The sequence below is a fragment of the Rhipicephalus sanguineus genome, chromosome 1 (genome assembly GCF_013339695.2).
Source record: "Rhipicephalus sanguineus isolate Rsan-2018 chromosome 1, BIME_Rsan_1.4, whole genome shotgun sequence".
Classification (NCBI taxonomy): Eukaryota; Metazoa; Arthropoda; class Arachnida; order Ixodida; family Ixodidae; genus Rhipicephalus; species Rhipicephalus sanguineus.
Window position 1 is genome coordinate 71813834 of NC_051176.1, and position 23185 is coordinate 71837018.

Below are 23185 nucleotides of genomic sequence, written 5' to 3' on the forward strand. Positions count from 1 at the left end.
ACTTGCAATGAAAAAATCCGTAAACGGGGTGGGTTTTCGAGCCGACGTTTCGGCAAGTGGACTTGTCTTCTTCAAGGCTGGAACTCACTTCCTTAGCTATCGTGTGTATATGCTCGTGCCCTCCCAAGAGTGGGGGCTCTAAGGGGGCTCTTGAATCGATTCGGTATGGTAGATACACAACGGAAACCAACGAGAGTTAAGCCTTTCTTATAGGAATTTCGAACCTATTATTGTTAAAATGCCTCGTGCTTCCACTGACAATCATTCAGCGAAACGTACACCCTCCCCTCTCCCCCCCCCCGATTTTTGTTTTGTTTTTCTTTTTTTTCGCCTTCCTTATGACTCACACAGTTCGGCATGGTGGCCTCCCCCCCCCTCCCCCACCCCGACTCCGGAGAGGGCACGAAGCATAGCACACGATAGCTAAGGAAATCAGTTCCAGCCTTGAAGAAGACAAGTCGACTTGTCGAAATGTCGGCTCGAGCACCCACCCCCTGTTTCAAGATTTTTTCGTCGCAAGCTTGTATCTTCCACTTCGTGCCGTTTTTTTTAACTACTTGCAAGGTATTTTTTAACGCAAAGCTGTGGTATGTTATGCAAGTTTTGTTCATGTCACGTGGTGCCGCGGCGGCTGCATTTTCGATGGAGGCGAGAATGTTTGAGCCCCGTGTACTTAGCTGTAGGTGCACGTTAAAGAACCCCAGGTGGTCGAAATTTCCGGAGCCCGCCACTACGGCGTCTCTCATAATCATATCGTGGTTTTGGGACGTTAAACCCCAGATATTATTATTCATGTCACGTGGTAACTTACAAGAGATTCACAGACATTTCGCGACGTTTATATGGGGAAGCACTTGGAAAAGAACTCGTCGAACTCACTTGTTTTTGTCTGTGAAAAAGGGTGGGCTGAGTTTGTCACACCTTTTTGTGAAACAAATTGTGTCACGTTTCATGTTCTTAAGGGATCAGAGCGACCCGTTTCTCCGCACAGTAATACAAGCTCGACTACAAAAAGCATTACCGCAGTTCATTGTATCAACCAGCAAGACGACAATACAAGGTGTCAGTGGTTATTGGCGTGAAGTTATTGTTGCCTTTCGCATACTAAGTGTTCGTTTCTCTGTGGAATACTTGAGTACCGTAAGAAGGAAGCAACTATACAGAGATTTATTGGACAACATGTTGCATGTGCCTTTGTACAGAACCATATACTCTGGAGGCTGCGGAAACGATGTACAAGGAAGGATTAAAAGAATGCCAATTAGACCAGACGTTAAATCACTTTTCTTCAATCTTCACACTAAGTCTCTCCCTGTTAAGTCGTGGTTACAAGACAAAGGAATTCCTGTGCCGTGGACAGTAAACTGCATACTATGTAATAAACCTGAAACAATAGAGCATGTGTTTATCGACTGCTGGGATTCCGTATTTTATTGGGATATCCTCCAGCGAACTAATAAAAAAGAGCTCCCTATCACATCCCATGGGATTCGGTTTTTACCAGTTAAAAATCATGCAGGTGTACCTTACGACATGATAATGGTCCTCAGCCTCCATAGTATATGGAAAACTACCATGGCGGTGAGACATTTTGACGTCAACCACAAGACAGTAAAGGAAAACTTTATTGAACATGTTGTGTACATATGAGAAATTTATAAGGCCCAACCAGAACGCCCTGAGTGGGTTGGAATCTTTGATTACTTGATTAACATGGAAAAGTTTTGATTTTCTGTGAACTCTGCCATACTGCTCTGTTTGATTTCTGAATTCAGGCATTAAAGAAAAAAAAACTCTCGTAGTGTAGTGGTCATCACATGCGCTTCACACGCACAAGACCCCTGGTTCGATCCCACGCGAGGGCATTGCCGTCTATTATGTTTATTTTCTTTGAGAAATAGATATTCGAAGCAAAGCTTGAATAAAAGGCCGCCTGACGTGTTGCACTCTCGTGGTGTAGTGGATTCCACTTCCGGCCACTGAAGCGAACGGACGTGCGATGGCTGGCTCCAGCTGTGCGGTGACAGCGGCCCGTTTAAGCCGCTCAAAAAGGTCTTTCGAAGATGATAATAGAGGACTATTAATAGCATGTGATTTTCTTTTTTCGGGCGTGACTTGGCGCGTTGTTTCCGGTATATGCGCCAAATACACAGCATTATAGGAAAATGTTCTTTGAAGATCTTGAAGTGTATCTATCCAGTGATCAGACAGCAATATTCTAGGCGATTTCAATAGCGTATGTAATGCAGAAGACAGGGCATGTGAAACGCCTATACGTGACTATAGTGCCTGTGTTTTGGATTCGATGGTTCGTCAGCGACATTTGGAAGACGTGGGATATGTGCTATCACATGGTAACCACTACACACATTACCAGTTCAACAGTCAGGCCAGGCACGACAGAGCCTATGCGTCTACGTCATTGTGCCAAGACTATGTGCCAAGACTACGCTGTGAAGAATGTTTCATTTAGTGACGACTGTGTAGTGATGTTCGCTATTAATCAAAAAGAAAAGCCGAAGTTTAATTGGGCGTGCAGGAAAAGAGGAGGTGGCCAGCCGTCGGGTCGTCGTGCAGGGCCTGCAGAACTTCTAGTCGGAGTGCGAAGGTCCAACACTAAGGTTGTTGGCCAGGGCGGGAGAGTTCTTCTTTACGAGGACGTCGTTTTATTGCGATAGCAATTGTATGGACAGTCTCGGCTGGAAAATGTCCGTCCCCGTCGCCGTCATTCACCGTATATGTATAAGTATGTACATATATAGAAAAGCCACACAGAAAATAATTCAGAAATTCTTTCCGACGCGCGGAATCGAACGGGCGACCTCTCGCGTTGCAGCCCGCCGCGCTAGACGTTAGGCCACGACAGCGCAGTCTTTCAGCCTGCTAACGGCGAGCTATTTATATACACCATGTAATTCAGCATGCCTTCTTAGTGGCCACATAGATGGCGCGACGTGCGCGCGTGTGGCGCGCTTTAAAGATCGTCGCCCCACTCCTGCGAACGCCGTTGCTCTTCGCTCTACGGGGCGTGGTCGCTTTCGTGCGCTTATCTCGAGGGAAGAAAGGGCGGCCGGTGGGGTACTTCGCTTCGCTCGCTGCAGCGGCCGCGTTTGCGAAAGGAGCGCGCTGTTCAAACAGAAATAAGTAACAACTGTGGCAATTAGTTCGCGCTCGTCTTTTGTGTACCTGTTCGTTTATTTCGTGCGCCCAGCTTTATGTTTGAGCAGTGCGCTTCAAGTGTCGAGCTGTGACGCATTAGTTCGCGCTCGTCATGTGTGCGTTCTTTTCGTGCGTCCTTTGCGCTAGAGCGACGCGCTGGCAATTTCGAGCTGCGTTCTGTTCTTCGCGTTACATTACAATTTATTGCTATCGCATTCAGTGCTTCGCCGTTGCGGCGAAACTGTGACTTTTTTCAAGAAAAATGACGCCAATCCTCGCCTGAATACTTTGGGAAGAACGGCGGTCCGGCCCTCGAGGTATTGCACGAGGCCCCTGAGTTCCGTGTCGGCTCGCTGTCGTTCAGCGAAGTCGTCGGCGCTTCTGGCCCCCAAGAAGCAGTCATCATCCTGGTCGTCCTGCGGTGGTGGGTCGACGCACCAAACATGATAATGAGCGTGTTGTATTGTTTGAAAGAGTAGAACAATTTCTGAAATGTGAAAAATGCCTTATCATGCTCGGTAATTTTAACTGTGTTTGCATGGCTGAAGATAGAGCTAGAAGTGTGCCTGCACGAGATAAAAGTGAGCGACTACTAATCTCGCTGCTCGAAGAATATTACATGGAAGATTTGGGATGCCTACTTTCAAAAGTAGGCCGACCCACTTTCACGCATTACCAACGCGGAAGCTGTGCTAGTCTGGATAGGATACACGCTACAGTCTCTCTTGCCAAAGAAGGTGTTAACTTCGAAGTTAAACACGTATCTTTTAGCGACCACAGCCTTGTAACAGCCACACTTGGAACCAATTCAAAAAAGAGCCGGTTCAGCTGGGAACTATGGAAGTTTAACGTGGAACTCTTAGAAGACGAAACATTTACACAAAGTGTAAAACAAATAATCGAAGACATGGTATCGACAAAAACACACGGATGGATAGCGGAGTGGGAAAACTTTAAATACGCGGTCAAAATGACTGCGATTGAAAGGGGAAGCATACTTTATCAGAAAGAAAAGATTAAAGAGAAAGAACTTCAATGTCAGCTCAATTATCTGATGTGCATGGAAAGTGCAAATCCCGGCTTATACACAAAAGGAATACGTGAGGTAAAAAACAAGCTTGAACTTATCGCAGCAGAGAAGTACAAAGCAGCAGTGATTAGAGCACGAGCTGAAAAGGTATGGATGGGTGAAACGCCCAACAAGCGCGCGCTGTGCGACGAAATAAGATATTCAGTTAAAAATGAAATACGCGAGATTCATTATCACAATGAAGTGACGTGTGAAAAGAGTAAAATCGAAGATGCCTTTGTAGAATACTACAGTGAGTTATTCACAAATAAAACGAACCACGCAGCTGGTTCTAAAGCTGCGATCATTAATTTAATGCCAAAGCTTGAAAATGAAATCAAAACGCGAATGGAGCTGCCAATAAGTGTGAACGAAGTGAGAAACGCTATTAAGGAACTGGCCGTAGGGAAAACTCCTGGACCCGATGGATTAGGGGCCGCCTTTTACAGATCGTTTATTGAACAGATTAGTCCGATTTTGCACGAGGTCATCAGTGAGGCGTACGAAACCAAAGCGTTGCCTCCCTCCTTTCTATCTGCTCATATGGTCCTGATACCAAAGACAGATAATCGAGACAAACTAATGTCAGTAGGAGCTTACCGCCCAATAACTCTTACAAACGTAGACTATAAAATATATACAAAAGTTCTAGCCAAACGATTACAAAGCGTTGTGAAGCTGCTCGTAGGACCGCATCAGACGTGCGGCATAAAGGGTCGTTCTATTTGTACCAATGTGCATGTAGCCCGCAGCGTTTTAGAGTGTTGCGATGCCATGGCGGGACGGGTTGCTATGCTTCAACTTGATCTTGCTAAGGCGTTTCACCGTGTCGCACACGAATTTATTTTTTTCTTTGCTTGAACACGTCAACCTTGGAAAAGTAATGCTGGAAGGTTTAAAGATGGCTTACAGTAATTTTACAGTGCGAATAATTGTGAACAAGAACCTTACAAGAAGCATTGACGCCAGGTCATCAATAAAACAAGGCTGTGCGCTGTCTTCTCTGCTTTTTGCGCTATACCTTGAACCTTTCTGCCTCAGCTTAATTAACAACAGCAAAATTAATGGCTTCGTGCTTCAAACGCAACACCTCAAAGTTCTCGCATACGCTGATGACGTTGGCGTTTTCTGCACTGATCGCAAAAGCATAGAAGAGACGGTAAGCGTCACCAAGGCATTCTGCGGACAGACAGGATGTGCGATAAACTGGGAGAAAAGCGTCGGCTTCTGGCATGGCACGTGGGACGTTAAGCCGCAATCATTCGCGAGCATCAAATGGTCCAACACACCCACTGCGTATTTAGGTGTGCCCCTGGAACATTATAACCAGACAGGAGATTACTGGGATGACCTGACGTCAAAGGTGAGGCAAAAAGTTGGTGGATGGCAAGGCCGTGAATTGTCAATGTTCGCGCGTGCAAGTGCTTGCAATGCTTTCCTGATTGCAAAAGTGTGGTATGTGCTAGTTTCTGTCAATGTCTCGCGTAAATGTGCAAAAATTGCACCGTATTTCTGCGCTCTTCATTTGGGGCTCAAACTGGGAAATAGTCAGCAGAACAAATCTTTTTCGTTCAGTGAAAGACGGGGGGCCTTCGTCTTTAACATCTGTTCCTCAGGCAAATTGTGTCGCGGTTTGTGTTTTTACGGGGCCAGAAAGACCCGTTTTTGAGAACCGTTATGCATGTGAGGTTAAACAATGCAATTCCTGACTTTGTTGTGTCTAGTGCAGCTGCAATTGACGGCGGTATAAAAGGCTACCTCAAAGAAGTGGTGATGGCATTCAGGATGCTTCAAGCACGATTTTCACTCGAGTATTTGAGTCTAGTCTCAAGAAAAAAGCTGTACAAAGACATGATCACTGTAATGATGCCCACACCATTATATAGATCACTAAACAATAAAGGCCCCGGGCAATACGTTCTAAAAAGAGTTAAAAAAATGACCGTTAGAGGATCTATAAAATCGTTTTTCTTTAAATTACACACGAACACATTGCCTGTGAAAACAGGGCTTAAAGAGAAAGGCATATTTATTCCGTGGACGACAAACTGCACCCTGTGTAACAAACCGGAGACGATCGAACACACATTCATTGACTGCTGGGATCCAATATTTTTTTGGGATGTGTTACAAAGAACCCTGAAGAAAGAGCTACCGATAACACCACATGGAATACGTTATATTTCAGTGCAGAATGAGTGTGGTGTTCTATACGACATGATAATGTTATTGGGGCATTACAGTCTCTGGATCATATGCATGGCCGTGAGGCATATGGATCCTAAAGCCAAATCGAAACGGGAAAACTTTATTGAATGTGCAATGTATGTGCGCGAGACATATCGAACGTTGGATGAACCTCCAGATTGTATGGAGGTATTTGATGAATTGGTGAAAATGAAACGTTTTTAATCCATCACAATGGTCGAGTAGGCCAATGTGGTTTTTATACATATGTATTGCTTTATTTCTGAATAAAAAAGGTTATTAAAAAAAAAAGCTCTCGTAGTGTAGTGGTCATCACGTGCGCTTCACACGCGCAAGGTCCCTGGTTCGATCCTAGGCGAGAGCATCGCCATGCTTTACATTTCTTTTCTTGCGGAAGAGATATTCGAAAAAAAGGTTGAATTAAAGACAGCCTGCCGTGTTCAGCTCTCGTAGTGTAGTGGTCATCACGTGCGCTTCACACGCGCAAGGTCCCTGGTTCGATCCCAGGCGAGAGCATCGCCATGTTTTACATTTTCTTGCGAAAGAGATATACGAAAAAAAGGTTGAAAAAAAGACAGCCTGCCGTGCTCCGCTCTCGTCGTGTAGTGGTCATCACGTGCGCTTCAAACGCGCAAGGTCCCTGGTTCGATCCCAGGCGAGAGCATCGCCATGCTTTAGATTTATTTTCTCGCGGAAGAGATATTCGAAAAAAAAGGTTGAATTAAAGACAGCCTGCCGTGTTCCGCTCTCGTAATGTAGTGGTCATCACGTGCGCTTCACACGCGCAAGGTCCCTGGTTCGATCCCAGGCGAGAGCATTGCCATGTTTTACACTTTCTTGCGAAAGAGATATTCGAAAAAAAGGTTGAATGAACGACAGCCTGCCGTGTTCCGCTCTCGTAGTGTAGTGGTCATCACGTGCGCTTCACACGCGCAAGGTCTCTGGTTCGATCCCAGGCGAGAGCATCGCCATGCTTTACAGTTATTTTCTTGCGGAAGAGATATTCGAAAAAAAGGTTGAATTAAAGACAGCCTGCCGTGCTCCGCTCTCGTAGTGTAGTGGTCATCCCGTGCGCTTCACACGCGCAAGGTTCCTGGTTCGTTCCCAGGCGAGAGCATCGCCATGCTTTACATTTATTTTCTTGCGGAAGAGATATTCGAAAAAAAGGTTGAATTAAAGACAGCCTGCCGTGTTCCGCTCTCGTAGTGTAGTGGTCATCACATGCGCTTCACACGCGCAAGGTCCCTGGTTCGATGCCAGGCGAGAGCATCGCCATGTTTTACATTTTCTTGCGAAAGAGATATTCGAAAAAAAGGTTGACAAAAAGACAGCCTGCCGTGTTCCGCTCTCGTAGTGTAGTGGTCATCACGTGCGCTTCACACGCGCAAGGTCCCTGGTTCGATGCCAGGCGAGAGCATCGCCATGTTTTACATTTTCTTGCGAAAGAGATATTCGAAAAAAAGGTTGACAAAAAGACAGCCTGCCGTGTTCCGTTCTCGTAATGTAGTGATTCCACTTCCGGTGGCGAAAGCGTTCGGACGTGTGTATCATGAGCTCCGTGGGAGCGGAATCGGCGGCCCAGCTTAGCAGCGGTTGCAGGATTGAAATGCCACAGGATTATGCCGTCATTTTGCCCCCTCTGTCAAATGGGTATGTGGTTCAGAACACTGTTTTTCTGCACGCAGACGTGAAAGGAAGGCCTCATCATGGGGAAGTTTTTCGTGAACCACTTGTTCGACGTGTCCCGCCCACCGAGGTTCTTGCGCTTGGCGCATATCAAATGAATCACGTGTGGGCGGTGACATGTAAAGCGCTGAAGGTGTGAAGAAACTTTTAGCTGAGCCGCAATTGACTGTGAAAGGCCTCAAATGCATGATAATTGACCCAAGCCACCGCGACGTCCGTCTGAAATTGCATTGGTTGCTCTACCACGTGCGAGAAGAAGACGTCCGAAATGCGCTGATCCCTTACGGGACGGTCGTTGACGTCGGAATGGATAAATGGCGAACTGATGGCTACATGCAGAAGAATACCATGACAAGAACCGTGACGCTCAGGCTGAAGGCTAACGTTACGCTGGACGATATACCCCACCAGTTACGAGTTGGAGGGGAGCTCGCACTTATCGTGGCCCCCGGAAGAGCGCCGAGGTGTTTGCGCTGCCAGCAGATTGGCCACATAAGAAAAGACTGTCGAGTGCGACACGTGCAAACGCTTTGGTCATGCCCCAGCGAACTGCACGAGGACGTATGCGGCAGCTACCTTGAACACCGGGAGCACGGATAAATCCGAGCTTACTATGGACGAGGCCGAAGCCGAAGAATCGGTGAAATCAAAGGCAGATTCTGCAGGGAAAACCCCAAGTACGGCAGGCATGACGCTGTTGAAGAAAGAAGCGGCAAAGTCAACTGACAGTGCAAGGGTGGTGCAACCTATTGCAGAATCACCGGTGAAACCCAAGGTGACGTCTGCAGGAGACATGCCAAGTACAGGAGGCATGACGGAAGTGAAAGAAACGGCAAAGTCAGCTGACAGTGCGGGTGTGCAATCTGCAGCAGAATCATCGACGAGCGCAAAGGAGGCCCATGTATCAAAGGGTGTGACCGCTGAAACGAGGGAGAGCAAAAGAACTACTCAGACTGTCCAGGAACCTTCCGACGGTTGTGCCATGGAGTGGCACGACGCTGAAGAACCCGGGACTGGAGGGAAAAGACCAGGAGACGCAGTCCTATCAGAACCAAATGATGCAAGCAGTGAAGAACCGCCTGCGAAAGCGGTTGTCGTTCGGAGGCAGCGGCTGATGGTCAAGCCAAACGTCGTAGAAGGGGAAAAGAGGGCGGCCAAGCCGCCCCCTTGACGACGCACTAGGTGCGCGCCCCCTGCCCAGAAGGTGTGCCTGATGACTGAGTAGGCGTTATTCAGCGCAGACTGTTTGGTGAGCACTTCTACCATAAAAATGGCAGTGAGACTTGAGCGAGCAGTACGGTTTGCCAGTATTAATGTACGCGGGTTAGCTTCTTCAAGGCGGCAGTACCAATTGAGTGATTTTTTCGGAGCATGAATTCGACGTGATTGCTGTGCAGGAAACCAAATTAGCGACCGAGGAGGATAATGATCGCATGGTGTTTACCTTTCGCTCAATGTATAACGTTTGTGTGTCCCACGCCAATGGCTTATCAGGAGGATGTGCTCTTTTCATCAAAAAATCTATGGGTGTTGTTGACAGAAGTGTAATAAGCAGTGGTAACGGACGTTTTGTAGTGTGAATGGCAGACTGGGCTTGTTGGTTACACATATTTGAAGTTTTAAGGCGCGAATAAGACACGGACGAAGAATAGGAGCACACACACGGAGCGCCTGTGTGTGTTCCGTTCTCGTTCCGGCGCTCCGTGTGTGTGTTCCTATTCTTCGTCCGTGTCTTATTCGCGCCTTAAAACTTCAAATTTTGTAGTGTGTGATTTTTCTTTCTTGAAATTTGAATGGCGCGTGATATGTGTGTATGCCCCGAACCGAGAGAGCAAAAGGAAAGTTTTCTTTCAAGAAATAAGAAATTGACTCCAATGTGACAAATATGTAATACTTGTTGGTGATTTTAACTGCGTGTGCGCGAAAGAAGACCGCGCCAAGCCAATCCAATTATGTGATCAAAGCGCGGTGTTTTTGAATGAATCGATTGCAGAGAAGGGATTGGAAGATGTTCGCCTATGCATGTCTAATGGTAGAGTTCAGTTTACGCAGTTTCAGGGTCTAAGCCACGCACGGTTAGATAGAGCGTACATCTCGCTGGACCTTGTTATGTGCTGTGATGATTATATTGTTACACCAGTGTCTTTCAGCGATCACTGTATGATTAGCTTTACACTTGCTGCTAGGGAGAGGATATATAAATTTAACTGGCACCTGTGGAAATTAAACAATAATGTCTTGAAGAATGAAACTTTTGGCAGAGATGTAACCGAAGCCCTTACGAAGCTATATGATAATCAAAAAGACGACTGGGAAGCGAAGCGGGAAACGTTCAAACAAGATGTCAAAATGAAAGCGATAGAACAAACTACTAAGAATAATTTTGAGAAGAAGCAGGAGGAAAGGAGCCTACAAAGGCAACTACAAGCTCTCTTGGAGGAAGAAAGTATGGAACCTGGCTTGTTTACCGAAGAAATTAGAAATACTAAAAACAAACTGGAAATTTTAGACAGACAGAAGTATAAAGGTTCTATAGTAAGAACTAGAAGTGAAAAGCTTTGGATGGGCGAGACACCCACAAAAAGAGCTCTGGGGGACGAAAAGAAATATGCACAAAGAAAAGAAGTCAAGGAAACAATGCACAAGGATAGGCTGACAAGTGAAAAAGCTCAGATAATGGAAGCGTTTGTGGAACATTATCGCGATCTGCTCGGCAAGCGTGTACCGATGGCCAGAGGCTTTAGTGATGTCTTTCTCCCTATCATGCCGAAGCTTGACGCAGATACACAAGAAAGATTAGGGGCTCCTATCAGCGTGCAGGAAATCAAAAAAAGCTATCGACGACCTAAGCACGGGAAAGACGCCCGGCCCAGATGGAATCGGAGCTGAGTTTTATAAAACGTTTAAAGAAGTAGCAAATGCGCTGTACGAAGTTATGGTACAAGCATATAAAAAGAAGAAACTACCGTGCTCTTTCACGCAAGCGCATACTGTCTTAATTCCGAAAACAGATGATAGCACCAAACTACAATCTGTAGCATCATATCGACCTATAAGCCTTTTGAACACTGATTACAAAATATGCATGAAGGTTTTAACCAGGAGAATGCAGAATGTCATCGAAAAGATTTTAGGAACACACCAGACATGTGGCATTAGAGGTCGCAGCATTACAACAAACACACACATAGTAAGAAGCGGTATAGAGATTTGTGATGCCTTCGAAGAACGAATAGCAATGATGCAACTAGATTTACAAAAAGCTTTCGATCGTGTCTCGCATGAAGTATTGTTCAGTGTGTTAAAGCATGTGGAAGTTGGTGACATAATCTTGGATGCTGTTAAGATGGCATACTCGCAGTGTGTAACACGTCTGATAGTCAATAGGTAGCTCAGTGAGGAAATTGAAATAATCAGTTCTATCAGACGAGGATGTCCGGCTTCAGCATTGTTATTTGCCATCTACCTAGAACCATTTTGTTTATCAATAATTAATAGTACAAGTGTCCATGGCTTACGGTTACAGAATGCGGAGATAAAGCTACTTGCTTACGCCGATGATGTGGAGGGACTTTGCCAAGATAGACAGAGTATATGTGAGGTTGTTCACATGGCAAATAAATTTTGTGACATGACGGGCAGCATAATTGATTCGGACAAAACAACTGCCTTTTTGCACGGTATTTGCGATATGATACCTGAGGTATACCTCAACGTAAAATGGGAAAGTAAACCCTTAAAGTATCTTGGTGTACCTTTGGAAAGCCATCGTGACAACACGGATTACTGGAAGGGTGAAGCAGGAACACCCGAGCAAAAAGCAAACGCTTGGGGTGGTCGGGATTTGTCCATTTTCGCGCGTGCGTCCGTATGCAACATCTTCCTTATATCCAAATTATGGTACGTCATGCAAGTCATCTGTATGTCGCGCATTAATGTGCAGAAATTTCATAGGATTTTTGCAGTGTTTGTGTTGAAATCGTTATGGGAACGTACAAGTCGTTCAAACTTATTCCAGTCCGTTCGCAACGGAGGAGTTGGTTTATGTCATTTATTTATAATACAAGTTGTCTCTCGTTTTATGTTCCTGCGAGATCAAAAAAATGAATTTCTGCAAACTGTGATAAAACTAAGACTGTCTTCGCGCATTCCGGATTTTGTTGTGTCAGCAAACAATGATATGTGCCGATATGTGACCGGTTTTTTGAGAGAAGTTATACAATCTTTTGAATTTTTTAAAGTCCGTTTTTCTATGGAATATCTTTCCACTGTTAAACGAAAGAAGCTGTACAAAGATCTCCGTGATGTCCTGTTACCAACACCCTTGTACAGATCTGTGTTCAATGGAGGTCCCGGACAGGACTTTTTAAAAAGGGTCAAAAGGATGAACGTGAAAGCAGGGGGGCAAAAACATTGTTTTAAACTTCATTCCGGTACGCTCCCCGTAAAGCAATGCTTAGCGAATAAGGGAATGGACGGGCCGTGGACAACCAATTGTTTGCTTTGTATAACACCTGAGACAATAGAGCATGTATTTAATGATTGCTGGGACGCAGTCTTTCATTGGGACATCCTTCAAAGAACATTGAAAAAACAGCTGCTCATTACGAGCGATGGTATTCATTTTCTGTGTGTGGACAATGAGGACGACGTCCCACATGACATGATTATGTTAATCAGTCTTCACAGCATCTGGCAGACTACAATGGCTGTCCGACATATGCACCAGAACACGCGTCCTGTCCGGGAAAACTTCATTGCAAATATAAGGCATATTGCTGAAGTGTATAGAGCACAAGAAGAACCTCCCCGCTGGTTGCCAATGTTGGACGAACTGTGTCAATTGAAAAATTTTAATGTGAACACTATGGACCAAAGCTTGGTCCAAGTGTGTTTTTACCATTCATGTTTCTGTGTGACCACCTGTAAAGAAAAACAGGCAATAAAGAAAAAAAAAGCTCTCGTAGTGTAGTGGTCATCACGTGCGCTTCACACGCGCAAGGTCCCTGGTTCCATCCCAGGCGAGAGCATCGCTATGTTTTACATTTATTTTCTTGCGGAAAAGATATTCGAAAAAAAAAGGTTGAATTAAAGACAGCCTGCTGTGTTCCGCTCTCGTAGTGTAGTGGGATTTCACTTCCGGCCACTGCTGTGTATGGACGTGTGCATCATGCGCTCCGTAGGGGCGGATACAGCGGCCCAGATGGGTCGCGGATACAGGATTGTCGCCGAAGATGAACAGGATTACGAAGTCGTTTTGCCGCAGTTGCCTACAGGTGCGTGTGTTATGAATACTGTTTTTCTACACGGAGATATTAAGGCAAGGCCGTATCGTGTTGAAGACGTCCGTGACACTTTGGTTAGTCTGGGTATGTTGCCGGAGGTACTCGCCTTAAGCGCTTTCCAGATGAACCACGTTTGGGCCGTGACTTTCAGTACAGCGCAAGCCACGAAAAAGATGCTAGCACTTGGTGACGTAAAGATAAAGGAAAGGCGCTGCCTCGTTATCGACCCGAACAAGCAGTATGTCCGGCTAAAGCTTTATTGGCTTCTGCATAATGTACCGGATGAAGATGTGCGCACCGCGCTCGCAAATTATGGAACAGTGACAGAAGTATCAAAGGAACGTTGGCGCGTCCAAGGTATCGCCGATAAAGGAACCTCGACCAGGACTGTCACCCTGCAATTAAAAGCGGGCTTGACAGTCGAAGACCTACCCCACCAGCTCCGAATGGGCGGTATAACAACGCTTTTGGTTGTGCCAGGACGGGCACCGCTTTGCTTACGATGTCGACGAACGGGACATATACGCCGGGAATGTGGCATACCCCGGTGTGGTCGGTGCAGACGCTATGGTCACGAAGACAGCGAGTGTGGCCAAACATACGCCAGTGTGGCCGGGCCTGTGCCTGGCGACCATCTCACGGAGCACATAATGGACCAAGTTGATGCAGAAGAAGCAGCGGAAAGCAGAAATGGGGGTCCCGTATTCACGCCCCTTTCTAAGGGCCTGAGGGACGAAGGAAGCGAAGCGGCTCAGGCTGAACAAACGGGTCAACAGACCAACAGCGTGAGCTCTATACCGCGGGACGAAAGCGACAACGAATATAAGCAAGGTATTGGGTCGTCGACTGGACAACCTGAAGATATGGACGTCACAAGAGCGGGGACAAGCGCAAAGCGAACGCTTGAAGATGTCAGCAAGGAGGACGCAGAACCAAAGAGGACAACACGAGCTGAGCCGTCGACGAAAGCGGCAACGCTCAGGCGACCCAGCTTGAGGTTCAAGCCGAACATCGCTGTGGGCACACGTCCGCCGCCGAAGCCACCCTCGTAGCCACGGGGGAAGACATTCAACGAGGGACCTAAATCCATAGGCGCTGAAGGACATAGCGAATATGGCTTCACTATTATGTGACGCGTGTGGAAAGTACACGCCTTGTACGTGTCTATCCACAACTTCAACGGTGGAAGCCAGGGATGTGTCAATCGGCGAGGTAAGAACCATGCGGTCCGTATCTTGCCCGCGGCCTTCACAGCCCATAACTACGTTGCGCATCGCAACTTTAAATGTGCGGGGACTTCGATCTAAACGAAAGCAATATCAGGTTAGTCGTCTTTTCCTAGAGGACGACCTCGATATCATAGCGGTACAGGAAACGAAGGTCGAAAGTCAAGAACAAACGGACCGCATGGTCGAACCTTTTCGGTCCCGCTATAATGTTTGCATATGTCATTCTGTTGGCACCTCTGGAGGGTGTGCTCTCTTTCTGCGGAACTCTTTAGGATTTGTTGAAGAGTATGTTCATGCTAGCGATGACGGCCGTCTCGTTTTGTGCGATTTTGACGGTTTTGGTAAAAAATGGCGCATCATTTGCGTATATGCACCGAATAGTATAACTGAGCGGTTATCCTTTTTTGCAAGTTTCGAACTGTATTTAAAATCTGAAAGAAACGTGATAATTCTGGGGGATTTTAATTGCGTGTGCTTCAGAGAAGATAGAAGCAAAAGACTATCCGTTCGTGATCAAAGTGCTTTGTTGCTGTCAGCGCTTATGCAAGAGGGGGGTTTTGAAGATGTAGGAAACGTATTGCAAATTGGAAGTGGCGCTAGGTTTACGCATTTCCAGTGTGAGTGCCATTCCCGTTTAGATAGAGCATACGTATCAGATGTACTCGTGCCGCTATGCAACAGTTACGAGCACAAACCAGTAGCTTTCAGTGATCACAGTGCCGTAATGTTTTCTCTGGGAGTGAAGAAGAAAAGATCAACCTTTTCTTGGAAACTGTGGAAACTGAACAATAAATTACTTAGTGATGAAGTCTTTGTGGATAAGGTAAAAATACTTATTGAAAAAGTGCGCTCGTTTGAGTCGGGGCGAATGGTCGCTGCATGGGAACAGTTCAAGGAAGAAGTTAAAATTGCTGCAATTGAAAGGTCTTCCATGATACGCTACAAGAAAAAAGAAAGCAAAAAGAACTACAATGTCAGCTAGAATTCTTGTTGTCAGTCGAAATCACGCGACCAGGCACTTTATCTAAAGAGATAAGAGAGGTCAAGAACCAGCTCGAGATAATGGACACTGAAAAATACAGAGGAGCAGTCATACGCGCACGCGCAGAACACCTTTGGCTGGGGGAAACACCGACGAAACGCTCGCTGAGAGAAGAAAAGCGCTACGCCTCGCGTGAAGAAATAAAACAGATTAAATACGGAGGAGTGACTACCACGGACAAACAGATGATAGAAAGCGCGTTTTTGGATTATTATAAAGGACTTCTTGGGTGCAGCGGTAACGGAGAAGCAGCCATGGACAGCGAGTTTTTGTCAATAATGCCGACACTAGATAAGGAAACCACCGCACGCCTCGAAGAGCCAATATCAGTTGGGGAAATTGAAAGGGCCATTAATGAAATAAGTGAAGGGAAAACGCCCGGCCCGGATGGACTAGGCACAGCTTTTTACAAAGCATTCAAAGATGAGCTGTCGGAGCTCCTGTTACGCCTCGTAGCGGAGGCTTACGAGGTAAAGGAAATGCCGCCGTCCTTTCGAAGGTCAGATATTGTACTCATACCCAAAAGTGAAGATCCAGTGAAGCTCTTGTCAGTGAGTGCTTATCGTCCCATAAGCCTCACTAACACTGATTGTAAGGTTTTTATGAAGGTACTTGCCAAGAGACTGCAAAGCGTAATACGGTTAATCGTAGGACCGCACCAAACATGCGGAATTAAGGGCCGAACAATAGGAACCAATATCCACACTGCGAGGAGCATCCTTGAGTGTTGCGATGCATGGTACAGCCAAGTAGCAATGTTGCAACTAAACCTGGAAAAGGCTTTTGACCGTGTTATGCATGATGTACTTTTTTCAATATTGAAACATATAAATGTAGGAGATGTTATTTTAGAAGGGGTGAAGATGTCGTATAGGAATTGTTTTGCTAGCATCAAGGAAGTCACTGCAAACTTTCAAATTGCAAGGAGTGCCCGTCAGGGTGCCCAATTTCCCCCTTGTTATTTGCTATCTACTTGTAGCCCTTTTGTTTGAGCATAATCAATAGCGACAAGATACATGGTTTTAGGTTAATGACGGCTGAGGTCAAAGTACTGTCCTACGCACATGACGTCGCTGTTTTTTGTAAAGACAGAGGGAGCATTCCCAGGCAGCACGCCGCCATTGGACCGATCTCGGCCCAACGTCGGCAAATGACGGCAGCAATATTGGCCCCACGTCGGCAAATCACGCTCGCGCTACTTTCACCCGCATCGGCCCGACGTCGGCTAGCCGCCTTCGGGCCGATGCGGGCTTGCCGGCTTCGGGCCGACGTGGGCTAGCCAGCGTCGGTCCGAGACGGGCCTGCCGTTATTCAGCCGATGATGGCAAGCCGTCATTGGGCCTATGTAGGCTAGCCGATGCTGGCGCGGTGTCGGCGCCGCCGACGTCGGGTAGCCGCCGGCGTGACCGTTTACACCCGTTATTATGTTTTAGCAGTGGTGGCTTACCGTGCGTTAAGTACGGTAGTACTGTACCGTCGTGGTCGGCACGTAGCTAGTTTATATAGAGACACCGGCGGTAGTTGCTCGATGCGTAAAGTAACTTGATCAGGCAGGCTGATACACATGTTATAAAGTAAAATGGCCGCGTGCCGACCACGGCAGTTCGGTATTACTGTGGTTACTGTACTGTAAGTCACCAGCGCTAAAATAGACTATTCGCGGCCCAATGGCATTCATCGACTACCATTGGTGCCATATTCGAAAAATGCTTCCTAATTAGAACGACTGCTCCACTGATGTCTTAGTGTGCGATTAAGACCCACAATTCTGTCGAAACGTGCAAGGCCGAGAACGAAAGTCAATATTGTCTCAAACAAAACTAAATTGATGAAAGGCCTGCTGCACCAACTACGCATGCGTCTGAGAAATTGAGGAGCAACACATTTGCAAGGTGATAAACACAAATTTATTCACAGATATGAACACACGCCAGCAGTTCCGGAATAATTATGCCATAAAGGAATATCTAAACATCTATAGATAGCGTAGCCAACATCTAAAACAACCCCACAGCCACCGTATTCCTCAAAAAAAGCAGGACAATCCTAATCGAGAATGGGATCAGGCGCAAAATCATAGACGTGAGCACGGTTCCCCTTCAGAGGGGGTGGGGGGGCGAAGGTTCATCGCAGCGCGCCCCCTCCTTATTAAGTCAATGTGTTTGGCAGACCTTGCGCCCCCCTCTTCTTAGGTGACTACGGGGGCCGGCCGCCCCCCTGCCCCACTGTGCGCACGCCTATGCGAAGAATTACAATCTCTCCAACGTTATGCGCGGCACATTCACTATAAATATTGAAAGAACTAGAACGGGCAAAAATAGGAATAAGGATTAACGAAGAATATCTTAGCTACTTGCGTTTTGTGGACGATATCGCGCTTTTCAGTAACGACGGTGCCGAATCACGAAAAAAATTCTGGAGATATAAACGAAGGCAGCATTAAAGTGGGATTAAAGACGGACCCGAAGAAAAGAAAGATAATGTTAGGCGGCTTGCCGAAAAAGCCATATTATGAGTGGCAACTACACTAGAAGATTGTGTATACGCGTGAGCTAATTACGAGCAGAGGAGCACCCCCCCCCCCCCCACGTTTATTAAGTTCACCAAGGAACGGTAGGCATTCGCAACACATGACTGGCAATTAAATTAGCGTTATCCTTAAAGCGGGGATTGCAATTTTTCGGTGATATCTTAAGGGCCAAGAAGATAGATAAACTGCTGCACGCGACGCGAGAAACATTGCGAGCTTTACCACAAGATCCCATGAACTCTACATCTCAGCAAGATAGACACGCACGCATTTCTAATCTAAAGGCAAGATTGTAACAGAAAGGAATCGTGCATAAAAACCACTCACGTGTGCCTGTTGGATCGCTAAAAACACGAGCGAATAAAAAATGCAAGCGCACCATATTAGAATACACAAAACACGATGGTCAATAGAGAATACGCGATAAGAAGAGAACAAAAATCTGATGACACGTAACAGTAGTGAACACGCGGCCTTATATGAGGTGAGCGAGTTCAACATGGAAGCAGGGGGCCACTGGTTTCTCGCTGCGGTGATCTCTGCCGAAAACAATGCCGGAATGCTGCCGCGTATCCGATTCGTGCACGATTTTGACTTTCCGCCACACATGTCCGCACACCGCACTTCTTGAAGAATTCTGCTGGTCGGAGTGAAAAAAACCTGCTCCCGCAGCTACGATTGTCCCTCCGTCTGTACGGCTACCCTACCCTGCCTGGTCAAGCGAGTTTCGCGACAATGACGCTGAACGAGGGGAAGGGAGGGAGGGGGGGGGGGCTAGAGGTTGAAGAAGACGAAAAAAAATGCGAATTCTCCCTTCTTGAAAGCACGGCTCAGCCTACCACAATGGTGTGCGATCCCCCCAGCATGTCTATGGGCATGCCGTTTGAGAAAGGCGTTCGTCGAATTTTCAATGCATCACTTGTTGCCACATGTCGCTACATGAAAACTTTGCGTACACCACGTTGTAGCCGCATTTTTCATCGTATTTCACATGTCATAATAATAATCTTATGCGACTGTTTCGGAAAGCACGTGGGAAGTAATCGTTGAGCGAGATTTTTACTTGAAAAAGATATGTATGTCACAAAATGGACGGCAACGAAGTGCAAATGCGAACTGACAAACACGTGGAAAACAGTTGTTTGTCAGTTCGTTAAAGATAGTCAGCGGGCTAGTTTATTTGTAAACATTCAAACGACAAAACGTGTCTTCACTTCGCCCGGTCTTTTTTGCACCATACGTATTTTTCTCAAGTAATGAACCAACTAGCTCAGCAACACGCCTTGCTGAGCTTTTTACTTTTTCATAAAGTAAAATTATGTGACATCACTGAAGCAAATGCGCTTGTTACGCGTCACCCAAACACGCGCCTGAGTAAATATGTGTAAACACAGAGATCGGAAACTGTCCGTGTAGTATATGAGCGCTGGCGCCACACATTCAGCGGCTCAAAGGATATAGCGCTATAAATATGATTACAGGCTCGATTTATGCACAGAATTAGTATTCACATAAAACTTCTTTCGCTAAAAGCATTCGTGCGGGAATGTTTGGGTGAATTTTGATGCTGGATACATTAGTGAAGTCGGCCAACCAGTGGCAAAAACATTTACGAAACAGAAGTACTTCGAATTTGGCGCATGAAGTTATTGGTATGTGTTATAACGTTTCAACATTTTTTATAGCGTTGAACAACTGGTCAACGAAGTGGCCATCTAATTTCAGTCAGTTATTCTTCTAAAGACCACCTTGTTTGGTAGAAAAGTGACTGTGCTAGTGATAGTTGTTAGTCATTGTCATAGCAGAAACTAATAAGAGAATGCAAGCTATTCAGTCGGCGATACTTCGCGCACCGAGTCGTACGTGCGGCATTAGCACGGTACAATATTTGAACTTTGTTATTTGTGCTAGTACAGCAATCCATGTAGCGGTATTATACAGCTTGAGCTACAAATATTCAAGCGCCTAATGCTCTATTGCATTACGATTGTATCCTAGGCGGGCGAGCTGCCGGGCTTCTTCAGCGGGCTAAAGGTAGAGCGCAACGTCGAGGTTATTCTCGTCATTGAGGGCCGGCAACACATCGTCCAGCGTCGTTGGGGGGCTTCCGTGAACTAGTTTGAACGGCGTTATATGTGCGCCGTTACTTACACTGCCGTGTTAACTTCAGGTTATGTGCGGAAGATATTATGGCGTCCCATGTCATGTGTTCGACGTACAGTACATTGCCAGCATGTCGGCGAGGGTTTCATTTAGCCGCTCGGTGAGGCCATTCGCCTGCGGGTGATGTCCGTCGGTGACTCGTGTGGCTATATTTCAAGATGGTTTGCGTTAGTTCTGCCGTAAAAGCCGCACCTCTGTCGGTGACGAGGACTTTTGGAGCGCCGCGACGCAGGAGGACGTTCTCAACAGGGCATGTATAACTGTCTGAAGGGAGACAAAAAAGTTCCAACATCGTCGATAAGCCATCGGCTCCGCCGATGTCAGCTGAAGCACGGCAGAATGACGGCATGCTCGGCCCAATGTTGCCGGTGAAAACCATCGGCTCGGCCGATGTCGGCGAAAGTACGGCAAAACGGCGGCTAACTCGGCCCAATGTTGCCGGTGAAAGCAATCGGCTAAGCCGATATCGGCGGAAGAACAGCGAAACGCCGGCTAACTCGGCCCAGTGTTGCCGGTGAAAGAAATCGGCTAAGCCGATATCGGCGGGAAGACAGCAGAAGGCCGGATAACTCGGCCCAATGCTGCCGGTGAAAGACCAACATCGGCTGAAAGGCGGCAAAGTCGGCCCAATATTGCCGGCAGAAGTCAACGGCTCCGCCGATATCGGCGCCAGGCTGGCAATGCTGGCCCGAGGTGGGGCCGCGCACAGCCGCCGTAAAACCAATATCGGCCCGACGTCGTGTGCTGCCTGGGTTAGTGAAGCAGTCAGTGTAGCAGACAAGTACTGCAAGTGGTCAGGCAGTGCCTTAAACTGGGATAAGTGTGCAGGTTTTTCGCATGGTACCTGGGACGAAAAGCCAGAATTTTTCGAAAAGGTTAAGTGGAGCTCCGTGCCGACGAAATACCTCGGTGTGCCACTGCAGAAATATAATGATCCCAGTGAATACTGGAACGACGAGACAGAAAAATTAAGGGAGAAAGCGAACAATTGGGGAGGAAAAAACCTATCAATATTCGCGAGGTCAAGAGTTTGCAACTTATTCTTAGCAGCCAAAATTTGGTATGTACTTCAGGTGCTGTGCATGAACCACACAAATGTACAGAAAATACACAGAGTTTTTGCCACTTTTGTTTGGGCCTCCAAGTGGGAACGCACTAGCCGTACAAATCTTTTCCGGTCAGTGAAAGCGGGCGGGTTGGGATTAACCCACTTATTTCTAAGGCAGATTGTTTCGAGGTTTATGTTTCTGCGAGATCAGAGCCATCCTTTCTTACGTACTATGCTTCAAGTTAGATTATGCTGTTATCTACCCGAATTTGTTGTATCCACTTGTTGTGCTGGGCGTAGCGGCATTCATGGTTATCTCAACGAAGCTGTTTCGGCTTTTAACATACTAAAAATACGTTTTTCTTTACAGTAGCTTGGTGTGGTTACAAAAATACAATTATATAAAGACCTTATCGATGTAATGCTGCCTGTGCCGATGTATCGTGCGATGTATGAAAAAGGCCAGGGAAAAGACGTTCTTAAAAGGGTTAAAAGAATGGTGGTACGGCCATCAGCAAAGACCTTTTTTTTCAGCTACACACTGGTACACTTCCCGTAAAACCATGGCTGCAGGAAAGCGGCTTATTTGTTCCCTGGTCTGGTAATTGTCACCTATGCCGCAAACCAGAGAGTGTCGATCACATTTTTTTGGACTGTTTGGATGCTACGTTTCATTGGGACATCCTACAACGAACTTTAAAAAAAAGACTTACCTTTGACACCCCATGGAATCCGCTTCCTACCGGTTCACAGTGACAGTGGCATAGCGTACGACATGTTTATGCTGTTAAGTATGCACGCTATTTGGAAATCATGCATGGCATTTCGGCACGCTGACGCGAATGCCCGTTCTGTCAGAGAATACTTCATTAAAAGTATAGCTTACATAAGAGATGCATACAATGCACGAGAAGAACAGCCGGAATGGCTCCCTGTACTGAATGAACATGCAGCACTAAAGCGCTTTTAAACAATTTATACCAAGCAAATTGTGATTGGCGGTTTTAATGCATTGTTAAATACCTCTTGTCAAACTACACCTGTTTTTTGTTGTGTGTGTACATGATGTACCTCGTTCTGAATAAAGAAAAAAAATCCCCTCTGGTAGTGTAGTGGTCATCACGTGCGCTTCACACGCGCAAGACCCCTGGTTCGATCTCAGGCGAGAGCATCGCCACTTTTTACATTTATTTTCTTGCGAAAAAGATATTCGAAAAAAAGGTTGAATTAAAGACAGCCTGCTGCGTTCCGCTCTCGTAGTGTAGTGGTCATCACGTGCGCTTCTCACGCGCAAGGCCCCTGGTTCGATCCCAGGCGAGAGCATCGCCATTTCTTGCATTTATTTTCTTGCGAAAAAGATATTCGAAAAAAAAGTTGAATTAAAGACTGCCTGCTGTGTTCCGCTCTCGTAGTGTAGTGGATGATTCCACTTCCAGCCGCGGCAGCGAACGGACGTGTTATCATGTGCTCCGACGGAGCGGCAATAGCGGCCACGCCTGGCCGCGGAAACAGGTTTTCGGCAACGGATAATGAGTACTAGGTTGTTCTGCCTAGTTTGCGTACAGGTCGTTTGGTTTTAAATACAGTTTTTTTGCACGCGGACGTCAGCGCTCGCCCCTACAAGGTTGAAGACTTTCGTGACGCCCTGGCTCAGCGGTCGATACTCCCCGACGTTATCGCCTTCGGGGCGTATCGCATGAGCCACGTGTGGGCCATCACCCTGAAGGATGCGGAGTCAACGAAGATGTTGGTCAACACTAGTGAGC

General features: G+C 46.6%; 11 non-coding genes across 11 annotated transcripts; all 11 read left to right on the plus strand.

The window, feature by feature from the left end:
• Window positions 1-6727: 6727 nt before the first annotated feature.
• Window positions 6728-6800, plus strand: Trnav-cac (transfer RNA valine (anticodon CAC)). Its single transcript has one exon. It is a non-coding gene; the product is annotated as a tRNA-Val (tRNA).
• Window positions 6801-6879: 79 nt separating this feature from the next.
• Trnav-cac (transfer RNA valine (anticodon CAC)) lies at window positions 6880-6952 on the plus strand. Its single transcript has one exon. It is a non-coding gene; the product is annotated as a tRNA-Val (tRNA).
• A 75-nt stretch (window positions 6953-7027) lies between these two features.
• On the plus strand, window positions 7028-7100 carry Trnal-caa (transfer RNA leucine (anticodon CAA)). The gene has a single exon. It is a non-coding gene; the product is annotated as a tRNA-Leu (tRNA).
• Window positions 7101-7180: 80 nt separating this feature from the next.
• Window positions 7181-7253, plus strand: Trnav-cac (transfer RNA valine (anticodon CAC)). Its single transcript has one exon. It is a non-coding gene; the product is annotated as a tRNA-Val (tRNA).
• Window positions 7254-7328: 75 nt separating this feature from the next.
• On the plus strand, window positions 7329-7401 carry Trnav-cac (transfer RNA valine (anticodon CAC)). Its single transcript has one exon. It is a non-coding gene; the product is annotated as a tRNA-Val (tRNA).
• Window positions 7402-7480: 79 nt separating this feature from the next.
• On the plus strand, window positions 7481-7553 carry Trnav-cac (transfer RNA valine (anticodon CAC)). The gene has a single exon. It is a non-coding gene; the product is annotated as a tRNA-Val (tRNA).
• Window positions 7554-7632: 79 nt separating this feature from the next.
• Trnav-cac (transfer RNA valine (anticodon CAC)) lies at window positions 7633-7705 on the plus strand. The gene has a single exon. It is a non-coding gene; the product is annotated as a tRNA-Val (tRNA).
• Window positions 7706-7780: 75 nt separating this feature from the next.
• On the plus strand, window positions 7781-7853 carry Trnav-cac (transfer RNA valine (anticodon CAC)). The gene has a single exon. It is a non-coding gene; the product is annotated as a tRNA-Val (tRNA).
• Window positions 7854-13079: 5226 nt separating this feature from the next.
• Window positions 13080-13152, plus strand: Trnav-cac (transfer RNA valine (anticodon CAC)). Its single transcript has one exon. It is a non-coding gene; the product is annotated as a tRNA-Val (tRNA).
• Window positions 13153-22517: 9365 nt separating this feature from the next.
• On the plus strand, window positions 22518-22590 carry Trnav-cac (transfer RNA valine (anticodon CAC)). The gene has a single exon. It is a non-coding gene; the product is annotated as a tRNA-Val (tRNA).
• A 79-nt stretch (window positions 22591-22669) lies between these two features.
• Window positions 22670-22742, plus strand: Trnae-cuc (transfer RNA glutamic acid (anticodon CUC)). Its single transcript has one exon. It is a non-coding gene; the product is annotated as a tRNA-Glu (tRNA).
• The last annotated feature ends 443 nt before the right edge of the window (window positions 22743-23185 follow it).